Source organism: Drosophila simulans, chromosome 2R (assembly GCF_016746395.2).
Source record: "Drosophila simulans strain w501 chromosome 2R, Prin_Dsim_3.1, whole genome shotgun sequence".
In the NCBI taxonomy this organism is placed as follows: Eukaryota; Metazoa; Arthropoda; class Insecta; order Diptera; family Drosophilidae; genus Drosophila; species Drosophila simulans.
Genome location: NC_052521.2, coordinates 3,853,440 through 3,875,792, shown reverse-complemented (window position 1 = coordinate 3,875,792; position 22,353 = coordinate 3,853,440). Strand labels below are relative to the sequence as shown.

Genomic DNA, 22,353 nt, shown 5'->3' with positions numbered 1-22,353 from the left:
TTATTGCTATTCAGTCTATGAAAGCTGTGTTGCTCAGCTCGTTGATAAAATCGAGCAGGGAACGTCTCAGTCCATCCCAGCCGCGAACGCTGCGGCCCAGGCCTACATTTCCTCTGGCTGTCGGTTGCCTCCATGCGATACAGAAGTTTTCGCAGGCGACTATCTTCGCTGGCCGACTTTCCGGGATCTTTTCACAGCCATATATATCAATAATCCACGGCTGACTCCGGTTGAAAAGTTATTCAACTTAAATGCCAAAACAAGTGGCGACGCGCATGCCATAGTTTCGATTTCGCCTCTCACCAACGAGGGTTTCCGCTCTGCGTGGGAAAACCTAATAGAGCATTTCGAAAATAAACGATTGTTGGAAAACAGTCAATTGAAAATACTGTTTAATGTGCAGTCGATACCACAGGAATCTGGGGCGGCCTTGAAGGTACTGCAAAGTACTGTTCAAGGTTGCTTGACTGCCTTAGAACTGTCAGGCATCAACACTGAGAATTGGGACTGTCTGCTGGTATATCTGTGCTCATCCAAGCTCCCGAAGATAACTCTCTCCTTATGGGAGCAGTCGCTACATAAGAAAGCCGACATCCCGACATAGAAGACATAGATGATGTGAGACCGTCCGTACCGAGTCAGTCGCATTCCAAAGCGATAAACTCAAGTGGGCCCTCTAGAAAATTAAATTCCTATGAGACGAAAGTGGCTCCAAAATTGAAAAGTTGCGACTTGTGCAACAAGGAGAACCATCCTGTCCGTGTATGTCCGCGGTTTCTCCAAATGTCGGTTGACGACCGGTCGGCCTACATTAAACGGAAGCAGTTATGCTTAAACTGCTTTGCAAAGGGACATCAGCTTCGTGAGTGCAAAAGCACGCACAATTGTTTTACTTGCCGTGGCCGGCATCACACGTTGTTGCACCGAAACAACCTCTTTTCCAGCAATTCAAGCCCTTTAAATCCTGCAAGGCCAATTTCCGCTAATCAGACCAATTTCGTTCCAAATGAGCAAGCCGGTGTTCAAAATTGTTTCGCCACGGGCTCAAGAGCTATCCTTCTTGGCACTGCCATAATCAATATTTCCCATCTTGGCACTAATTTTAAGGCACGCGCCCTGATCGACTCCGGATCAGAGGCGACATTCATAACCGAGCGACTGTTCAATCTAATTAGATTGCCATTCCAGGTGGTTCAAGCCCAAGTCTCGGGCTTAAACCAAACAGTAGCTGCTCAGTCCAAGAAGCTCTGCAGTTTCACCATCCGATCTCCGACTAGGCCCGCGTTGCAGTTGGAAACGACGGCCTATGTCCTCCCTCAACTAGCCGGAAATCTGCCTTCCTACCCAATTCCGCAAAATTTCCTTCGGGATCTTCCCGATTTTCCACTGGCGGATCCAAAATTCTATGAGAGCGCACAAATAGATTTCCTTATCGGAGCCGACATTCTGCCTTCGGTGCTTCTGAGTGGAGCAAAAACCAACATCTGTGGTTCTCTCTTGGGGCAAGAGACCATTTTCGGCTGGGTACTAACTGGGCCAGTGTCAGCCTCAACCCAAAGCAGAATTTCTTCTTTTTCGACACAGATCTCCCACGAGTACGATAATTCACTGGACAAACTACTCACAAAATTTTGGGAGGTGGAGAATATACCAACAAAGTTGGTAAAAGAATCCGATTCCATGTGCGAGAAGAATTTCCTTCAAACGACCACGAGAAACGAGTGCGGCAAATATGTCGTTACTCTGCCTTTTCGCGACCCAGAACATATCGGTTCCGGGCTAGGGCATTCTAGGTCTTTCGCGTTGGCTCAGTTCTTAAGAAATGAGCAGCGTCTAAAAAGAGATGAGGCCATGAAAGCGAGATACGATTCGGTGATCCAGGAATATCTCGACTTAAGGCACATGCGACCAGTTCTTCCTACCCATGACTGCAACGCCTATTATATGCCACATCACGCCGTCTTAAAACCGGAAAGCGTAACTACTAAACTCCGTGTAGTATTCAATGCCTACAGCCCTTCATCGAGTGGTACCAGTTTAAATGATATCCTTCATGCTGGCCCTGTCTTACAGTCCGACATGACCATTCAAATTCAGAAGTGGCGCTATTTCCGATACGTGTTCAGCGCCGATATCGAAAAAATGTATCGGCAGATCTGGGTAGATCTGAAACACACTCCATTCCAGCGAATACTTTTCCGTAACAATAGAGGGGAAATCAGAGATTTCGAATTGAAAACAGTAACCTTTGGAGTCAATTGCGCGCCTTTCCTGGCCATCCGAGTACTGCAGCAGCTAGCAGCTGACGTAGAACTCAGCCATGTTCTAGCCGGAGCGGACTCCACGGAAGAAGCTCAGCTCATTGTGCAAGAGCTCCGAGACGCTCTGAATTCCGCCGGATTTCCATTGAGGAAATGGACCTCCAACCAAAAGGAAGTTTTAGCGGCCATTCAGAGCAACCATCTTTTAAATACTGATTTTCTCGAGATCGATGCAGAAAGTACTGCCAAAACCCTCGGTATTCGCTGGAAGGCAACCTCCGACGAATTCTTCTTCGTCCCGCCAGAGTTGGCTATCGAAATGTCCTTTACAAAACGCCAAGTCCTGTTCCAAATTGCCAAATTGTTCGACCCTGCAGGCTGGTTAGCGCCGTTTATCGTTCGAGCTAAAATTTTCATGCAGGAGATTTGGCTGCAGGAGCTTGGGTGGGACGATGGCTTAATTTTCTCCAAAGTTATTCGGTTTTAGAGCAGATACGCATTCCACGCTGGCTATCGTTTCGTCCAGATTTCAAGGTCGAGCATCATGGCTTTTGCGATGCATCGCAAAAGGCTTATGGGGCGGCAATATATGTCCGCGTAGAAGTGGGCAGCACCATTATGGTGCAACTCCTAACCGCGAAAACCCGGGTAGCACCAGTCAAATCGGTTTCGCTCCCAAGACTGGAGTTGTGCGGAGCGTTATTGCTTTCCGAAATGGCTGCAGCCATCATTCCGCAGATGGCTACGATTAACTCCGAACTTTACTGTTGGACCAAAGACACTAGAATAACAAGATGCGTAACGGCCATACATTCGTTTGGCACTATGCAGCCACTTTTTTGGTGAAGGCCAAATTTGCTCTCTTTCCGCTCGCTCACGCTGAGAGCGTAAGAAATCTAATAATAGAATTTGCTTGCTTGTGTGAGTAAAAACAAGAGACGAGAATGCGTATATGTTGCGTGTTGTGCTAGAAGACGATTTTCGGGCCGAAATCAATTCTGATCGAAGAAACGAATTTACATATTTGGAGTTGTGGCCAATTTCGTAGCAATATGATGAAATAAAATAAAAATTCCCTGACTATTATAATTTGAAAATTTTTTTTAATTCGTTTGTTAAAATCGCCGCTCGAATTAGCTACCGTTTACATATTTATATTTTATTTTTATTTTATTTATATTATAAATAAATAAATATGAAATAAATATTTCATAAAAATAATAATTATTTTTTAATTTCATAAAAAAATAATAATTTTATTCATAAATAATAAAAATAATATTTCATAATAATAATTCATAAAAAATAATAATACGTAGTAGAAACTAAAAATTAATAAAATAAATAAAAATATGAAAACAGTTCGTTGTAAAAGTCATATCGTCAGGCACGAAGTGCGGACACAAGAACTCAACAATCATTGCCATATTAATTTTTCTCACGCCGCAAGCTGAATACCCTAATGACAAGTATTCTAATATAAAGTCATTTTCGAAATTTATTTTGTGATGTACATAGATTCGGCTATTACTATTTCTAAGCTTTATTTAAATAATAATAACGTTAAGGCAAGACAAAACAAGAATTTTTCGCATGGAGCCAATTAATCAAAAATAATATAGATTTAAAGTCAACGAACTTCTAAGGTGAAGGGCATATTTTGTCAAATTTACAATGCATGAGCACACGTATGCACACATACAGTTGTATGCTATCACTGTATGCGTAGAAAAGAGCTGTTTGCTGTAGCGCTCTCCGCTCTTTCTCTCTCGAACAAAAACTCAAGAGAGCCTGGAGCCACCTCTAGAGCCACGGCCAAAAAATCGCGTGCCAAAAATTTGTATGGCCGTTACGCATCTTGTTATTCTAGTGTCTTTGGTTGGACGGACTCCACGATAGTGCTTGCATGGTTAAGCAAGCCAGCGTGCCAGTGGACCACATTTGTAGCCAATAGGGTGACGAAGATCGCCCAGGCCACAAAAACAGAGAATTGGTCTCATGTTCAATCTGAGCATAATCCAGCAGACCTGGCAAGTAGAGGAGTTTCCCTCCAAGATCTAGCCGATAGGCAGTTATGGTGGCACGGACCGACTTGGTTGCAAAATCCACGCAACCAATGGCCAACTCAGGTCGACAACGCTCCGGTGACCGACCTGGAGAAGCGTGCTCTAAAAGTCCATCTCGCAAAAGCTCCTTCTGAAGAGTTGTTGGCACGTTTCTCCAAGCTAGAGAAAGCTCTACGGGTCCTTGCTTATGTTCATCGCTTCATTCAGCGGTGCAGGAAGCAGACATCTCCATCTGATGTGCATTTGCTGGCCACTGAAATCGCCGCCGCCGAGCGGTTCCTAATTTCGAACACTCAGCGCAGAGAATTCCCTGTGGAATATCACTGCCTAAGTGAAAAGCGTCCAGTGCCAAGTTCAAGTGCCATCCTAAGCATGAACCCGTTTCTAGATGCGCAAGGACTGATCAGGGCATGCGGCCATGTGGCGGCTTCCGAAAGCCTTCAATACAATGAACGCCATCCAGTGATTCTTCCGTATAACTGCCTGCTTTTTCGCCTCCTTGCGATTTTCACTCATCGCATAACTCTCCATGGTGGTAACCAGTTAATGGTGCGCCTCATCCGGTCGAAATACTGGATTCCGAGAATTAAGAACCTGATGAAAGCAGTAGTAAATTCGTGCAAAGTATGTGTGATCCACAAAAAACGGGTGCAAAGCCAACTGATGGGTGTTCTGTCCAAAGAAAGAGCATCGTTCTCCCGAGCATTCACGTATACTGGCATGGATTACGCCGGTCCGTTCGATATAAAGAACTATACGGGAAGAGCATGTCTTATTATAAAGGGGTATGTGTTAGTTTTTGTTTGTTTCTCCACCAAGGCCATCCATTTAGAGCCTACATCTGACTTAACGACCAAAAAGTTTCTTGCCGCTTTCTCTCGTTTTGTATCCAGAAGAGGGTGTCCACGTCAAGTCCAGTCAGACAATGCATTGTCATGGCAATGGCAAAACCATTGTTGGCGCTGCCACCCTGCTTTCCCGCGATTTCCTTCAAGACGTAAAAGAGTCGGTGACAAATGCCTATATTCATCAAGAGATGCAATGGCAATTTATTCCTCCGGGGGCACCCCATATGGGAGGCCTTTGAGAAGCAGGCTGTGGTAGGATGAACACTCATAAGGCCCACTGTACCATGTAGTAGCATAGTCTTAGGTATGAAGCCCATAGTGGCAGAGAGAAGCATACGATCATATCCCCGTTAGGAATAAGAATATTATTGTTATCTCGCTCTTACTTATAAGCTAGCATTAAGAGATAAGAATGTATACCTAGCTCACTCACAAACGCACTTCAGAGAGCATAAGAAAAGAGGAATACCCGAGACGCGGCATTCGGTGGCGTGTGCTTAAAGGGAAAAGTCGAATAAAGGCATTGTGAAATTATTTAAAGGATTGAGTACATATATTCATTTTTCGGCGTCCACAAGGCGTAAAGTTTTAAGACGCTATTTTACAAATGCACTGCCACACGAAAATACACGTTCGAAGAGGTCTCCACGCTCTTGGCAAAAATAGAAGCGTGCCTTAACTCCAGGCCGCTCTCCCCTATGTCTGAGGATCCGACAGATTTGCTGGCTCTGACGCCAGGTCATTTCCTTGTCGGGGGACCACTTATATCCACGGTGGAACCCGAAGTAAAGGGGGAAACGAAATCCATTCTTAATCGGTGGCAGCATTTGAAAGCTCTCCATCAGCAGTTCCGTGTGCGATGGAAAGAAGAATACCTCAAAGAACTCCACAAGCGCTCTAAATGGCAGGCCCCGTCCAAAAATCTCCGCATCGATGACATGGTCGTCAACAAGGACGACAACTTACCCTCTAATGAGTGGCGGCTCGGCAGAATTGAGTCTGTTTTCCCAGGAGCCGACGGCAACGTCCGTGTAGTAAATATCTGTACTGCACGTGGAGTTGTTAAACGTCCAGTGGCAAAAGTGGTGCTTTTGCCGACGGAGTTTTCCGAATCTCCACAATAATAGGCGCTCCTCTCGTCCTTAGTTGTAATTCACTAGCACTAATCATCCATTATTTTTCATTTCGTTTCGATCTCCTTTCGACATTCAACTACGCGCAGCATGGCCCCTCGTCAACAAAACGCACGCAGTGCTCGTGCCTTGGAGAGCAGACGTATCCGAGGTATTCAATCCTACCGATGCCGAGTCTGCCGCGGTATCCATTCTCTTCGGAAGTGCGCGAGGTTCCTAAAGCTCAGCGCTGAAAAGCGTTTGCGAGCATTAAAAAATACTGCGCCAATTGCCTCGCTCACGATAATTCCACGGGAGACTGCCGAAGCGGTGATCGTTGCAAGAAGTGCGACCGATCCCACCACACGCTGCTCCACATGCACGAGCAGGTTAGCTCGTTGTCGCGGTCTCGAGCGCGCTCGCGTCTCCAACCGGTACCAACCCGGCAAGCAGCTTCGGCCAAGTCCCAACGTGCCCGCCGGCAAAATCCGCCAACTCAGCGTAGGAGTTCACCGCCACGACGCCGGGAATCGACCACGCCAGGCCCATCGCTCTCGTCGCTGCTGCAACGCCACAGCGTGAACATCCTTCCGACAGCGCTGGTCAAGTTGGAGACCGGGACGAAGACCTTCGAGACCGCAGCACTTATCGATCCGTGCACCCCCATGAGCTGCATCGACGCTTCGTTGGCGTCAGCCTTTACGCTTCCGATGACCAATGTTGGCGACGAGAAGGTCTGCACGACGACGATTTGCTCCAGGATCGACGCGAACAAGATCGAGCCCAGTGTGCGGATCCGCACACCTGTCCGGGCATTGAGCGACACCGTGGTGTCCAAGTTCCGGGACATCATGCTGGCTGATGATCAGTTCCATCGGCCTGCTACCGTCTCCATGGTCTAAGGAGCAGATGTTTATCCAAAGGTTATCCAATCCGGATTCCTGACCTTCTACGAGGGAATGCCGGTCGCTCAGAAAACTGTTTTTGGGTGGATAGTGTCCGGTGCCTGCAGCCTGCCGTAGGATGGCTGTGTTGCAACCCCAGTGATTGCAAGTGGGCGGAATATACGAAGTTCCTCTTCCGTGTTCATTTAATTTTAAAAAGGCTAAACTATCCGACAAAGTGGATAATATCTGGCTAAGAATTGAAGGCTATTCCAATGAGTGCAGCTCAATTTTAAAGCGACATTGCCTTGTGAAACCCGATGAACAGTGCGTCATATTGATATCCATTTCGGTACCAGAGACTCCTCATAATAAAAAACGACGATGCACTGGATCCAGACGACTTAAAATTTGTAATTGATTTAAAATTGGAAGATATGCGGAGGAAGGAATCCGCCGACAATATGAAAGATGACGACCCAGAACTAAGTTACATACCAAAGTGAGCAACACTAACACACACACAACCAACAGACACCTAGAAATCACAAAAGACCGCAATCGAGTCATCATTATACCTTAAAAAGTATGAGTGTGAATTGGCTGGATGCATTCTTGACATTGAACTGGATGAATTTTTCTGTATATGCACACGAACCCATATAAAAACATATGCATCAAGGATAAAAACCATTAAAAAAAATCTATTGACGCACATGGAAGCGTGGTGTTACTCATTCAGAAACCGAACGGCGACTCAAGTTATGTTTTTCTATACCAAACTGTAATGGAGGGTGACGGCAGCATATTTACAGTTTTACAAATGCTTTCGGCGGAACATGATACAGCCAGCATACAGTTTTGGCTAAGCAGATTTACGTATATGAAAATCAGGGCATTTTCCACTGGAGGTTGTATCTGACTTTTCCTTGGCATTGTTTAATGGACTAAGCTTAAGCTTTAATGAGTGCCGGATAAGACGTATATAAAAAAATGTTTCCAAAGCCTTTTGACGGAGGAACGGACGGATCTGCCACCCTTCTATATTCGACCTGACATCACCCACCTAATTAAAATGGCATGCCGGAAGAATGTCTTAAAAAGTAAATTGCCGAACCTCAAGGATTTTTATATTAGATGTTTTGGTCTAGCAACAACGTGCGAGACAAATGACAGTATTCCTAAGGGGAAGATGGAAAAGGAGACTTTCTTCCGAGCTACAGGAATGAAAACAAAATTAAAATCTTCTAAAGATATCACCTACCGTCCGTAGGTGGCATGCACGATTCATAAACTCTAATGGGATTATGCCTACGTACTAAAACAAAAACCTCAGCGTGCTCTTCAGTCCTTGCTTGCTCACCGGGACTGCCAGTCAAGGTATGACTTCGGTGAGCAGGATGTGAGGCCAAGTCGCACTCCAGTCCTTCATTGTAGTCCATGAGGGCTCCTCCTTCCAACCTTTGGTCGACTTTTACGACAAGCCGGGAACGCTGAGGTAGTATTCTTCGCCCGCCACCACACGGGACGACTGTTTGACCTTAGCCCCTTAGCCACCCACTCTGTTGGCCATCTCGTCTTATCGGACTCCCTTCATCATATTAATGATAAGGCTGTGACCCAGCTCCCATGCCTCGCTATTCGCCAACATAGCCGCGAACAGGCCACTAGGGCTGAACGGGGTACCTGCTAGCGACTTTAGCTGCCCCCTCTCCTCCGTAAACCTGGAACAGTGCATTAGCACATGTTCAGCTGTTTCTTCACGATCGACGCAGAACAAAAATTAGGTTGACTCTGCATGGCGGAACCTGAGTATATAGGCCCGAAAGCAGCCATGGTCCGTGAGGAACTGGGTTAGATGGTAGTCTAGGCATTTGTGTTGACACTCTGCCCAGACCGTCAACTCAGGGATGAGCTGGTGTGACCACCTTCCCCGCCGCGACGTTTGCCATCTGTTCTGCCACTCACCCAGCATCCCTAGCCTAGCCTGGAGGCGCCACCCCGCATTAGGCTGAGAGCCTTGATCTCCAGATCAATTGGCGGAAGGCCTGACAGTGCTAGCGCCGTGTCTTCGGATATGGTCCTGAAACCTCTGATGAGCCCGATGGCCATGGACCGTAGCACCGAGCGCGTTCCTTTCAGGTATGAACCCCTGCTAGTGGCAATGCTTAAGATTGGTGCAGCGTATAGCAGCGAAGCCTTTGCTACAGACACCGGCAGTTTCCTGGCCGGATATCTAGGGGCACCGACGTTGGGAAGGAGTCTAGCCAGCGAAGAGGCTGTGACTGCTGCCTTCTTGCTGGCGTAACTCGCGTGATCCTTGAACGATAGTCTGTGTGCTATCATTACACCCAGATGCTGTAGGGACTCTTGTTAGGTCACCTGTGTGCCATTGACGGACACTAGCATATTCTCCACCTTCTTCCTGCTGCTTAAAAGGACTGTCTCAGTCTTGTGGGCCGCTATTGCTAGCCCGGCTTTCTCGAGCCAGAGGATGGCAGCACCAATCGTAGTGTTACATTTACATATCTTGCAACCCTGCGATTGCTTTGGCGACTGCTATAGTTGCCACAGCGAAACAGTGCAGCTCTACTCGCATGGGCCTGTTGATGCCCAAGATCCCATCGTACATGATGTTCCACAGGATTGGTCCACGTACCGATCCTTGGGGAACACCTGCCGAAACACGGTATCTTTTTGGGCTGGCTTCCATACCATAAGACCCGGTCCCTAAAGTAGCTGCCAACGACTATCCTCAGATACTCCGGGATCCCCATACGGTTCATGGCTCCGCCATCTGGCGGTGTTGAAGGAGTTCTTTACGTCCAGGGTCACTATTGCGCAGTATTCCTTCCTGCCCCCAAGCCATCTATCATGTCACACACGGCCGAGAGAGCGTCCAGGGTACTCTTTCCTTTCCGGAAGCCATATTGCTGGCTTCCTAGGCCGTGGGTGCTCTCGGTGATAGCCTCTATTCGAGTATACAGGATACGTTCAAACAGTTTTCCAACTATATCCAGTAGGCATAGGGGGCGGTAGCTGTTTGCAGCGTGTGCTGGACCCTTGCCTATCGGCAACAGCATTAGCTTCTGGCTTTTTCACCTTGTTGGGAAGATCCCCTCCAGAAGACATTGCTGGAAAGTGGCCGTGAAGATGCCAGGTTTACCCAGCGCCGCTGCTTTAATAACCGCTCCAGGAATACCATCTAGTCCAGGGGCTTTGTAGGGTAAATCCGGGGCAGGGGCTACTTCTGTAGGGGAATAGTTCCCCTACAATCTTAGCCAGGACCCCAGGGTCAGATGGGGTTGCCGTTCTCTTCCTTAGCTTGTTGGTTACAAGCTTATAGGCGAGGCGCCAGGCATCACTGTCTACACTATCCTGCAGTTCCTTATACGCCCGGCAGCCTCTATGCTATGCTTGAATTCTAAGCGTTTCCTTCCGAAAGCCTCCATGAGCGCCGCGTGGTGGGTGCAGCCTTTGGCTCGTACACGGTACGTACCAGTACACGGGTGGTTTGCGCTGTGCCTTCTTTTTTCTTGGCATGGATGCGTCGCAAAGTCTGCCCAGCCGCCATACTCTCTGCATTTGGGATTTCCAGGGATTTGATTTGATAGGCCAGCATGGCCTCATCGATCTTCCTGGTGTCCCATGCTTGCCCGGCGGGTCTACTCTGCCGTCTCCAGGGCGGGCACTTCGGGGAGAGAATGAAGGAAATCAAAGCGTGGTCGCTCAGCGTTACGACGTCATGGACCATACAGTTGTTGGTATCAACAAACCCTCAACTGACTCTACCTGACTCGTCTAGGATCATGGAGGATGGTCCCGTTCCAGTGACGTAAGATTCGCTTAGGAGCATGATGTCTACATTGCGCTCCGCCGCAGTCTGAGCCAGGAGACTCTGAGCTGCTGCGCAATGATTAACATTGAGCTGTATTACGCTTATATGGGCGTACATTATGGTGGCTCTTGGCTTCTTTTAGGCTCGCTCTGTAGGTCGGGCACGCAAAGCTACCCGTCGGGTGCTCGTCACCCCCTTGCTCACCCCTCGCCACCGCTGAAACCGAGATTCCATCACCCTGAGTCGGGTTACCGGCTCCTTTAGTGGGGGATCTCGAGAGTGTGGAGCTCCTCCTGAACGGGTCCTTGCGATCAGGGGGACTGCCCCCCACTGATCTGTCCATTAATTACGGCCAACGGTTACCTAGGTGAGGCCCCAGCTATAGAAAGGGGTTCCCACGTGGGCCACGGATTTCCCCCTGGCTTTTACAGTTGAAGGTTTGATCCGCCTCGACTGGACACCAGAGCCCCTGCTTAGGCACCAGAACAGTGAAAGGATGATATTCGGTCTGTTCGCGAACTTTGCCCCTTTTCCCCTTTCTTAGCGAATGGTGCGCTCCCCAGGAACTAATATCAAAATTAAATTTTTAACGGTTTAGTTTTAAATTTAATTTTTGAATTGCGATATTCGGTCAGTTCGCGTACTTTGCGCCTATTCCCCTTTCTTAGCGAATGCATTCGTGCGGAGCTGAGAATATCTACTGATAAGCCAAATGATTTTAAAGAGTTGCTGGCGAGTGTAGCCGAAAATCCTTGGGGTTTTTTTTTTTTTTTATTATATACGGCAGGAAAATTAAATCTTCTAAAGATACCATCTAACGTCCTTGGATGGCATGCACGATTCATAACCCTCAGCTGAGGGATTATGCCTACGTACTAAACAAAAACCTCCGCTCTCTCTCCTGTCCTTGTCAAGCTCACCGGGACTGCCAGTCAAGGAATTTCATCAGTGAGCAGGATGTGATGCCAAGTCGCACTCCATCTTCTTTTGCGATGGAGCAGCAGCGCCTTTTTACGACCAACTGAGCGTACAGTCGTAGAGTTCTTGCCCCGCCAACATACGGGAGTACTCCTTATCTAAAGTTCCGATTGGCTCCGATTGGCCAACTCGTCCTTACGGACACGCTTCATCATGGTGACGATGATCACGTGAGCCCCGTCCCAAGCGATTTTGGGTTTTGGGTTTTCCGCCATCATAGCGGCAACCCGGCCTCTCGGGCTGAGAGGTGACCCAGCGAGCGCCACGAGTTGCGCCCTCTCCTCGACGAACCTGGAGCAGTGCAGTAGGATGTGCTTTGCGGTTTCCACTGCGTCTGTGCAGTAGAGGCACTGGGCTGTATTCACGTGGCGGAACCTAAATAGGTACCCTCGGAAACAGCCATGGTCCGTGAGGAACTGGGTCATGTGGTAGTCCACCGTTTTGTGCTCGCAATCAGCCCACTCCGTTAGTTCCGGGATAAGTTTGTACGTCCAGCGTCCCCGTTGCGACTCTTTCCACCTGGTCTGCCATACTCCTCGAATCCACTCTCTGATCTCTAACTGGGTATGCTCCTCACTCGCTAGGTATTTGCCCTTTTTGTCCAGGTCAATGGGTGTAATGCCTGACAGAGCGTGCGCTGCGTCGTCCGATATGGTTCTAAAGCCTCTGATTAGCCTGAGAGTCATTGTCCGTGATACTGCGCGGGCACTATCTAGATAGGTTTTTTTTGGTGGTAACGCAGCTCCAGATAGGGGCAGCGTTGCCTTTGAAACCGCCACTAACAGTATCCTAGCCGACAATTTGAGTCCTCCCACGTTGGGCATGATTCTCGCCAAGGCTTCTGCTGTCATTGCCACTTTTTTGTTGGCCTACATTGCGTGAGCCTTGAACGAGAGCCTTCGGTCTATTAGAACCCCAGGGTATTTCAGACCTGCACTTTTTTTAATGCCTGTCTGGGTGGCGCCACCAGGCTGCGCTTAGTTTTTCCTGCCTCAGTCTGTGTGGCAGTACACCTTGGCGGGGGCTTATTGTTGATACCCTCCTGTAGCTCAATTGCTCTGTTATTGAACGCCGATAGGTCCAATAGCACGCCCCTGTCCTCACTGGTTACGTGGCGCCTAGTCTCGAACGAGGAATGGCGGTGATCTTGGCTTTCATCATGACAAGGATGCCTTGCAGGTCCTCATTGTGGAGCTAATGAAGTCCATCGTCTTCTGGCTTGTAGCAGTCGTGAAGGCTGAAGGGGCCAGAGTCTCCACATCCACAGCTGCACTGCAGTCGCTAGTTTTCGGCGGCGGGGGGCCTGCTTGCTCACCTCCCGCTCCCTGGATTGAGGTTCCGACTCCTCTTATAGGGGACCTCGATAACCTACCACTCCTCCTGAACGGGTCGGGGGCACTGCCCCCCCTGTTCTGTCCATCTGATATAATAGGGGGACTATGGCTTGTTGGTCACAAGCGCTCCGTGGGAATTAGAACTAATCGCAGTTCTTGATTTAGATTTCAAATTTTAGTTCAAATTAATTAATTCAAACTTGAATTTGAATTCGAATTTCGCGCCCAACGAGCGCGCGGCCGAATGAGGATTGCACCGCTGATCATGCAACGCCAGACTTACCACCTAGTCCACTGCGAAAGGTTGGCAGTGCTATCAGCTGTCTTATCTGATGCAGCTGATCTGAATAATTGCCAATTTACTGGATCACTCGTGAATTCCGAAACGACACTGTGACGCTCAGAACCGCGCACAAACCCCAGTGTGGATTTGCAGGTTTTGTAGCAGTTTACGACTGACCGGACTCGTATATGTCGAAAATCGCTCAGCGCAGCAAAAGGACGTGCTTAATAAGCGGGAACTCCAAAGATCCTTGGGGTATTGTCTACAAAATGGTTACTAATAAACTGAAAGCCGGTGAAGGAGGTATTCCACAGGACCCAGTTCTATTATAAAACATCGTGGAGGAGCTATTCCCAAAACAGGATACTCTGTGGCAACCCGTATAAGAAATCAAAGTATCAAACAACAGTGCAAAACGTCTAAATCAGTGCAAAATTGTTTATTTTTTCATAACTGCATAAAAAGAATAAGTATTACTTTCAGGATGTCGGCCAAACCCCATGTCGATGGCCACGCCATCTTTAGCAGTTCGAATATTTTTACCGGGACTGGAACTCTTAAGCCAAGAAGCGATAAAGTTTGGATGGATATAAGCAACCAATTGGAAGGAGGATTAGCAAGAAGACCCTTAATTTCTATGCCAGAATCAATCGGAATGACTGTGAAATCTCGACTAGTTGCTAAGGGATGCGCGATAGATCTACCCTAAAAAGTTTTTTTAGGAGTAGTCTTTCAAACATTTTTCATATTGGACAAAAGCCAGAAAAAGAAATTCGATCCAAGAGGCCTGGAGCATGTTTTGGTGGGATACTCTAAAATTTCGAAAGCTTATCGTTTGTATAATCCTCGCAAGGTCATTTTATATGAGAATGACCATGATGTGCTCGGATCGAACAAGATTCAGGTACTTCTAACGTTCAACTTGAGAAGGTGAAAGGCGTTCGAGTTGACGTGTTTGACGAAATTGTCCCGAACTTTTCTAATGAACAAGACGATGATGCACCTGGACGTTGGTGGATCTCTCAAAGGGTAAGAAAGCTATCGGATCGAAATGGGTGTTTGCAGTGATGCGTGACAAGACTGGTCAAGTAGACCTGCTGAAATCTTGACTAGTTGCTAAGGGATGCGCGATAGATCTACCCTAAAAAGTTTTTTTAGGAGTAGTCTTTCAAACATTTTAGAGAGGCCCGAGAGTAGACTTATCGGTCTGTATGACTTCGGGTCGTTTACACTTTTCCCTGGTTTCAAGATCATCTTCACTTGGGCATGTTTCCAGGCGTCTGGGTAGTATCCAATTCTAAGTATTGAGTTGTAAATTAGGATAAGGTACAGAGTAGCTTTAGTCGGTAGGGTTTTTATAAGCTGGTTTGTTTGAAGGTCTTTTCCCGGTGCTTTACTATTCTTTAAGTTTTTTTTTTTCGTCATTTAATTCCTTTAGCGTAATAGGTTGGTAATGCGGGTTTTTGGTTACATTGTATCTTTCTGTTAACATGCTTTCCTTAATTGTTCTTAGTCCAGAATTAACTATATCTATGTGGTAATCAGGTACATTATTATTTGGCTTAAATCTTCCTTCCAAGTCGGAAACAAAAGCTTCTGTTGTCTCCTTTATCGTTTTCGTCCATTTGGGGCCTCCTTTGGTTTCCAATTTGAGGGGAAAATTCGGTTGATTTGTTTTTTTTCCTTCATCTAGCAGTCTCCACATTTTCCTCATTCTGTCCGGGTTCTTCGTGTCTATTCCTTCAATTTGTTTATTAATTCTCTTCTTTCTCAAGATTTTTACCGCTTTTCTAATCGATTTTCAGCTGCTTTTAGTTTAGCTTTGTCCTCGTCCATTCTAGTAGCTTTAAAAACTCTACTTAGTATCCGTTTTTCTTCCAACAATCTGCTTGTGTTTTCGTCTAGTGTGAGGGTGTGACTATTTCTGTTAGCTTGTCCATGCATTCTTCTGAGGTTGTCAGGTATTCTTGGGGAGGGAGTTGATTCAGCAGCCGAGTCCTTGATGTTTTTGATAAAGATGTTTATGGCGTCATTTATGTCTTCTGCTACCCTTATCTCCGTATTAAGGAGTATCTTTCTTTCAAGAACAGTCTTAAAGAGCTCAATGTTGGGTCATGCATCCGAAAATACTGTGCAGTAGACTAAATTATATTCTTTAATATTGTAAGCCGAATTAGTTAGTGGTAGCAGTTGCGATGCCCATAGTGCAAACCGCTGTTCTCGCACAGCTTTTTTTTATATACCTACGTTAAGCTTGGGCGCTGCATTTCGGCTGTCTGCCCCGCCAATTGCCAATTCGTCGTGTTTCGGAAAAGGCTTAGCTTAGGCCTTAGCTGTCTTAAACAATTCGAAAAATAAACAGTGTCGTAATAAAAACAAACTTTCTTCGGTTTTTTATTATTCGCAACAGCTATTGAAAAAGCTCAATAGCTAAACATTTGGTGACCCCGACGTGATTTTGTTAATTTGCATGCATTAATTAATGCACTTATCCCGTTTATAAATAAATATAAATACATTAAATCGCAATCGGTTGGACAAGTGAGTGGAGATTTCGGTGATAGTGGCTGTGTTTAAGCGAGCTAGCATTGCATATATACATACATTGCTACATATATCGTTACGTGCATTGACCCCGCTTGCATTTTCGGCATCTATTTTGTGCTCATCTTCCCGCTGAACCGAATCAAAGGCGATTTGTTACTATGCCCGCTGAAGGTGACAAAAACAGGGTGACCTTTTTAAAGCGCAAAGCCAATGCGCTGTTCAGCAGGTAGCAGAGGCTACAAACGTCGCTGTCTAGTAAGACGCTAAGCGGATACGACGAACCCACTCTTACGGTGAGGCTGGAGCAGATTGATGAGCTGCAAAGTGCCTTCAATGTTCTGCATACAGAACTGGAGGAATTGGACTTCGACGAAATTGGCAGTGAAATGAGCGAGTCTTTCGATGAATTCATCGTTGAATTCAAGGCTAGTGTGCGCGCGGAAATAGCCAAACGCAATGTGCATTTCGCGCCGCACTCAACGCTTGCGGAAGGTGTTGTGCCCCACCAGTGTAGTGGTGCCAATAATAGAACTTTAAATAGCACATTTCCTGATGATGACCCGGAATTCCAGATCACCGAACCTTCAAAAAGTGGACCATTGTCCATTTTGTATTTTAACCTAGATTTGGACCAGGAAGTGTGGACATCAATTGCCCCTCAAAAAAATAAAAAAACTGAATTGAGATCAGAAAGTTATCTGCAACCTAACTGCACGGATACTATAGCCAAGTTGATATACGAAGTTCCTCTTCCGTGTTCATTTAATTTTAAAAAGGCTAAACTATCCGACAAAGTGGATAATATCTGGCTAAGAATTGAAGGCTATTCCAATGAGTGCAGCTCAATTTTAAAGCGACATTGCCTTGTGAAATCCGATGAACAGTGCGTCATATTGATATCCATTTCGGTACCGGAGAGTCCTCATAATAAAAAACTACGATGCACTGGATCCAGACGACTTAAAATTTGTAATTGATTTAAAATTGGAAGATATGCGGAGGAAGGAATCCGCCGACAATATGAAAGATGACGACCCAGAACTAAGTTACATACCAAAGTGAGCAACACTAACACACACACAACCAACAGACACCTAGAAATCACAAAAGACCATAATCGGAGTCTTCATTATACCTTAAAAAGTATGAGTGTGAATTGGCTGGATGCATTCTTGACATTGAACTGGATGAATTTTTCTGTATATGCACACGAACCCATATAAAAACGTATGCATCAAGGATAAAAACCATTAAAAAAAATCTATTGACGCACATGGAAGCGTGTTATTACTCATTCAGAAACCCAACGGCGACTCAAGTTATGTTTTTCTATACCAAACTGTAATGGAGGGTGACGGCAGCATATTTACAGTTTTACAAATGCTTTCGGCGGAACATGATACAGCCAGCATACAGTTTTGGCTAAGCAGATTTACGTATATGAAAATCAGGGCATTTTCCACTGGAGGTTGTATCTGACTTTTCCTTGGCATTGTTTAATGGACTAAGCTTAAGCTTTAATGAGTGCCGGATAAGACGTATATAAAAAAATGTTTCCAAAGCCTTTTGACGGAGGAACGGACGGATCTGCCACCCTTCTATATTCGACCTGACATCACCCACCTAATTAAAATGGCATGCCGGAAGAATGTCTTAAAAAGTAAATTGCCGAACCTCAAGGATTTTTATATTAGATGTTTTGGTCTAGCAACAACGTGCGAGACAAATGACAGTATTCCTAAGGGGAAGATGGAAAAGGAGACTTTCTTCCGAGCTACAGGAATGAAAACAAAATTAAAATCTTCTAAAGATATCACCTACCGTCCGTAGGTGGCATGCACGATTCATAAACTCTAATGGGATTATGCCTACGTACTAAAACAAAAACCTCAGCGTGCTCTTCAGTCCTTGCTTGCTCACCGGGACTGCCAGTCAAGGTATGACTTCGGTGAGCAGGATGTGAGGCCAAGTCGCACTCCAGTCCTTCATTGTAGTCCATGAGGGCTCCTCCTTCCAACCTTTGGTCGACTTTTACGACAAGCCGGGAACGCTGAGGTAGTATTCTTCGCCCGCCACCACACGGGACGACTGTTTGACCTTAGCCCCTTAGCCACCCACTCTGTTGGCCATCTCGTCTTATCGGACTCCCTTCATCATATTAATGATAAGGCTGTGACCCAGCTCCCATGCCTCGCTATTCGCCAACATAGCCGCGAACAGGCCACTAGGGCTGAACGGGGTACCTGCTAGCGACTTTAGCTGCCCCCTCTCCTCCGTAAACCTGGAACAGTGCATTAGCACATGTTCAGCTGTTTCTTCACGATCGACGCAGAACAAAAATTAGGTTGACTCTGCATGGCGGAACCTGAGTATATAGGCCCGAAAGCAGCCATGGTCCGTGAGGAACTGGGTTAGATGGTAGTCTAGGCATTTGTGTTGACACTCTGCCCAGACCGTCAACTCAGGGATGAGCTGGTGTGACCACCTTCCCCGCCGCGACGTTTGCCATCTGTTCTGCCACTCACCCAGCATCCCTAGCCTAGCCTGGAGGCGCCACCCCGCATTAGGCTGAGAGCCTTGATCTCCAGATCAATTGGCGGAAGGCCTGACAGTGCTAGCGCCGTGTCTTCGGATATGGTCCTGAAACCTCTGATGAGCCCGATGGCCATGGACCGTAGCACCGAGCGCGTTCCTTTCAGGTATGAACCCCTGCTAGTGGCAATGCTTAAGATTGGTGCAGCGTATAGCAGCGAAGCCTTTGCTACAGCCACCAGCAGTTTCCTGGCCGGATATCTAGGGGCACCGACGTTGGGAATGAGTCTAGCCAGCGAAGAGGCTGTGACTGCTGCCTTCTTGCTGGCGTAACTCGCGTGATCATCTGGCGGTGTTGAAGGCGTTTTTTACGTCCAGGATCACTATTGCGCAGTATTGCTTCCTGCCCCCAAGCCATCTATCACCAGCAAGAGCGGTCTTGGCGATGTCACACACGGACGAGAGAGCGTCCAGGCTACTCTTTGGGAAGATTCCCTCCAGAAGACATTGCTGGAAGGTGGCCGTGAAAATGCCAGGTTTACCCAGCGCCGCTGCTTTAATAACCGCTCCAGGAATACCATCTAGTCCAGGGGCTTTGTATGGTAAATCCGGGGCATGGGCTACTTCTGTAGGGGAATAGTTCCAATACAATCTAAGCCACAACCCCAGGGTAAGATGCGGTTGCCGTTCTCTTCCTTAGCTTGTTGGTTACAAGCTTATGGGCGAGGCCCCAGGTATCACTGTCTACACTATCCTGCAGTTCCTTATACGCCCGGCAGCCTCTATGCCATGCTTGAATTCTAAGCGATTCCTTCCGAAAGCCTCCATGAGCTCCACGTGGTGGGTGCAGCCTTTGGCTCGTACACGGTACGTACCAGTACACGGGTGGTTTGCGCTGTGCCTTCTTTTTTCTTGGCATGGATGCGTCGCAAAGTCTGCCCAGCATATTTATAGGCCTGGCGGCTGGCCTCTGCATCCCCATTTGGGATTTCCAGGGAGTTGATCTGATAGGCCAGCATGACCTCATCGATCTTCCTGGTGTCCCATGCTTGCCCGGCGCTTCTACTCTGCTAAAGGAAATCAAAGCGTGATCGCTCAGCGTTACGACGTCATGGACCATCCAGTTGTTGGTATCAACAAGCCCTCCACTGACAAAGTTAACGTCAATAAATGATGTACCCCTATCGTTGTTAAACGTCGGCTTCCGTCCGTCGTTCAGCAGTACTAGGACCAGCATTCCGATGGCGTCTATCACTGCTCGGCCTCTGGGGTTGGATACTCTGCTGCCCCATTCCACTGCCCAGCCATTAAAATCACCTGCAATGATCTTTGGGCTTCGTCCTCTCGCATGGTTCACAAGCGCCTCCAGGAACTCCTCGAACTGGTCGGGGGTGTCGCTAGGCGGAGCATAGCAGCTGTACATATGCATGTGTTTTATCTTTGCGTATGCGATTCCCCGCATCGGTGATGTAGCCAGTTCCTGGACTTGGAGGGAGCTGCAACACTTGATAGCTGCTCTACCTGACTCGTCTAGGATCATGGAGGATGGTCCCGTTCCAGTGACGTAAGATTCGCTTAGGAGCATGATGTCTACATTGCGCTCCGCCTCAGTCTGAGCCAGGAGACTCTGAGCTGTTGCGCAATGATTAACATTGAGCTGTATTACGCTAATATGGGCGTACATTATGGTGGCTCTTGGCTTCTTTTAGGCTCGCTCTGTAGGTCGGGCACGCAAAGCTACCCGTCGGGTGCTCGTCACCCCCTTGCTCACCCCTCGCCACCGCTGGAACCGAGATTCCATCACCCTGAGTCGGGTTACCGGCTCCTTTAGTGGGGGATCTCGAGAGTGTGGAGCTCCTCCTGAACGGGTCCTTGCGATCAGGGGGACTGCCCCCCACTGATCTGTCCATTAATTACGGCCAACGGTTACCTAGGTGAGGCCCCAGCTATAGAAAGGGGTTCCCACGTGGGCCACGGATTTCCCCCTGGCTTTTACAGTTGAAGGTTTGATCCGCCTCGACTGGACACCAGAGCCCCTGCTTAGGCGCCAGAACAGTGAAAGGATGATATTCGGTCTGTTCGCGAACTTTGCCCCTTTTCCCCTTTCTTAGCGAATGGTGCGCTCCCCAGGAACCAGTATCAAAAATAAATTTTTAACGGTTTAGTTTTAAATTTAATTTTTGAATTATGATATTCGGTCAGTTCGCGAACTTTGCGCCTTTTCCCCTTAGCGAATGGTGCGCTCCCCAGGAACCAGTATCAAAATTAAATTTTTAACGGTTTAGTTTTAAATTTAATTTTTGAATTGCGCGCCCAACTGTCGCAACACAGCACTGATCGCAGCGATGATCTGGCAACGCCTCCCTCTGCAGATCACGCACTGCGCCAAGTTGGCAGCGCTATCAGCTGTTCTATCCGCTGCGGGAAATCGCTAATTTGTATTTAGCTATTTACCTGCAACAGACATACATTCAACTCGCGTGATGGCTGCGCCAAGATATGTCACGTCTCCACCGTGTGGTTCCGCCAGTTTGCCGCACACACCGGCCGACTCAACTCCGAAAATTACGAATGTTTCGCGCAGCCTTAACATAAGACGTCCGTCTGCACGGCGATGTAGACTTCGTCTCCCCAAAAAGTTCCTTGGGGTGTCACTTACAAAATGATTACTAATAAACTAAAAGCCGCTGAAGGATGTACTCCACAGAAACAGGCGAAGCGGCAAAAAGGACCAACAAAGCCCCTGGCATCTGAGGCTGCTGCAAACGCTAAACCAGAAGTCTTTGCGTTTTTGTGAATTTTGTGACAGTCTTTTTAAAGACTTGCGAAATTTCCAAGCCTGTTTTTGCATTTATTAGAATTAACCAGATACTGGAATTTCGTGCAGTGTCATTTGTGCTGTCTCAAGGAATTTGAAGTGATAAACAAGCAAGGAATATGAACACAAGGATGAGAAAAATAGCTTGAGCAAGCCCTGCAACAATTCGCACACAGATATTAAACAATCAGTCATACCTGAAGGCAGGAAACGTAAGGGAAACTCAAGTACATTTCAAAAAGATCAGAAAACTAAGAAGCAGGTTTCTCAGCCGCTGAAGATGCCATCTAAAGTTGAAACACCCTCATTGTCTTCACTAAGTAATAACCGATTTGCAGCCTTGGCTGAAGAAGCAGATCGAATCATGCAAGTAGACCTGCCTGAAAGTATTTGTGATGAAGATGAAGCAACTCCAGCTGCTTCCTACCTTTGTTGCTCATGGCAACACTGCCAATTTTAAAAAGGATAAAAGCTTTACTCAAGGATTTATTCCGGCTGAGGCCATCAGAAGTAAAATTTCATAAGCCGATGTTGTACGGCACAAAGGTCCTCAATTTTTTTGATCACTTGCTACTCGCCATCACCACAGTGAACTAGACTCATCACAAGGCTTAGGCCTTAGAAAAAGTTTCGGGCACTGGAAAGCGCCATCAGGGACATAAGCTCGATAATGGAAAAAATGTTCAAACTAATGGAGGAAACGGCGGAATCTAACAAGGAACTCTGAGAATCTTCAGCTTTTCCTAAGTATGCAAAATATTGATGTTATGCTTGCCACTGAAACACACGTTCGGGAAGGACAACGCATCTCCCTACCTGGTTACTCCACCTACCACGCCATCCACCCCAGTG

At 47.1% G+C, this 22,353-nt stretch overlaps 1 pseudogene; it reads right to left on the bottom strand.

The window, feature by feature from the left end:
* Nucleotides 1-11,305: 11,305 nt before the first annotated feature.
* LOC123327087 lies at nt 11,306-20,906 on the bottom strand (annotated as a pseudogene).
* Nucleotides 20,907-22,353: the final 1,447 nt, after the last annotated feature.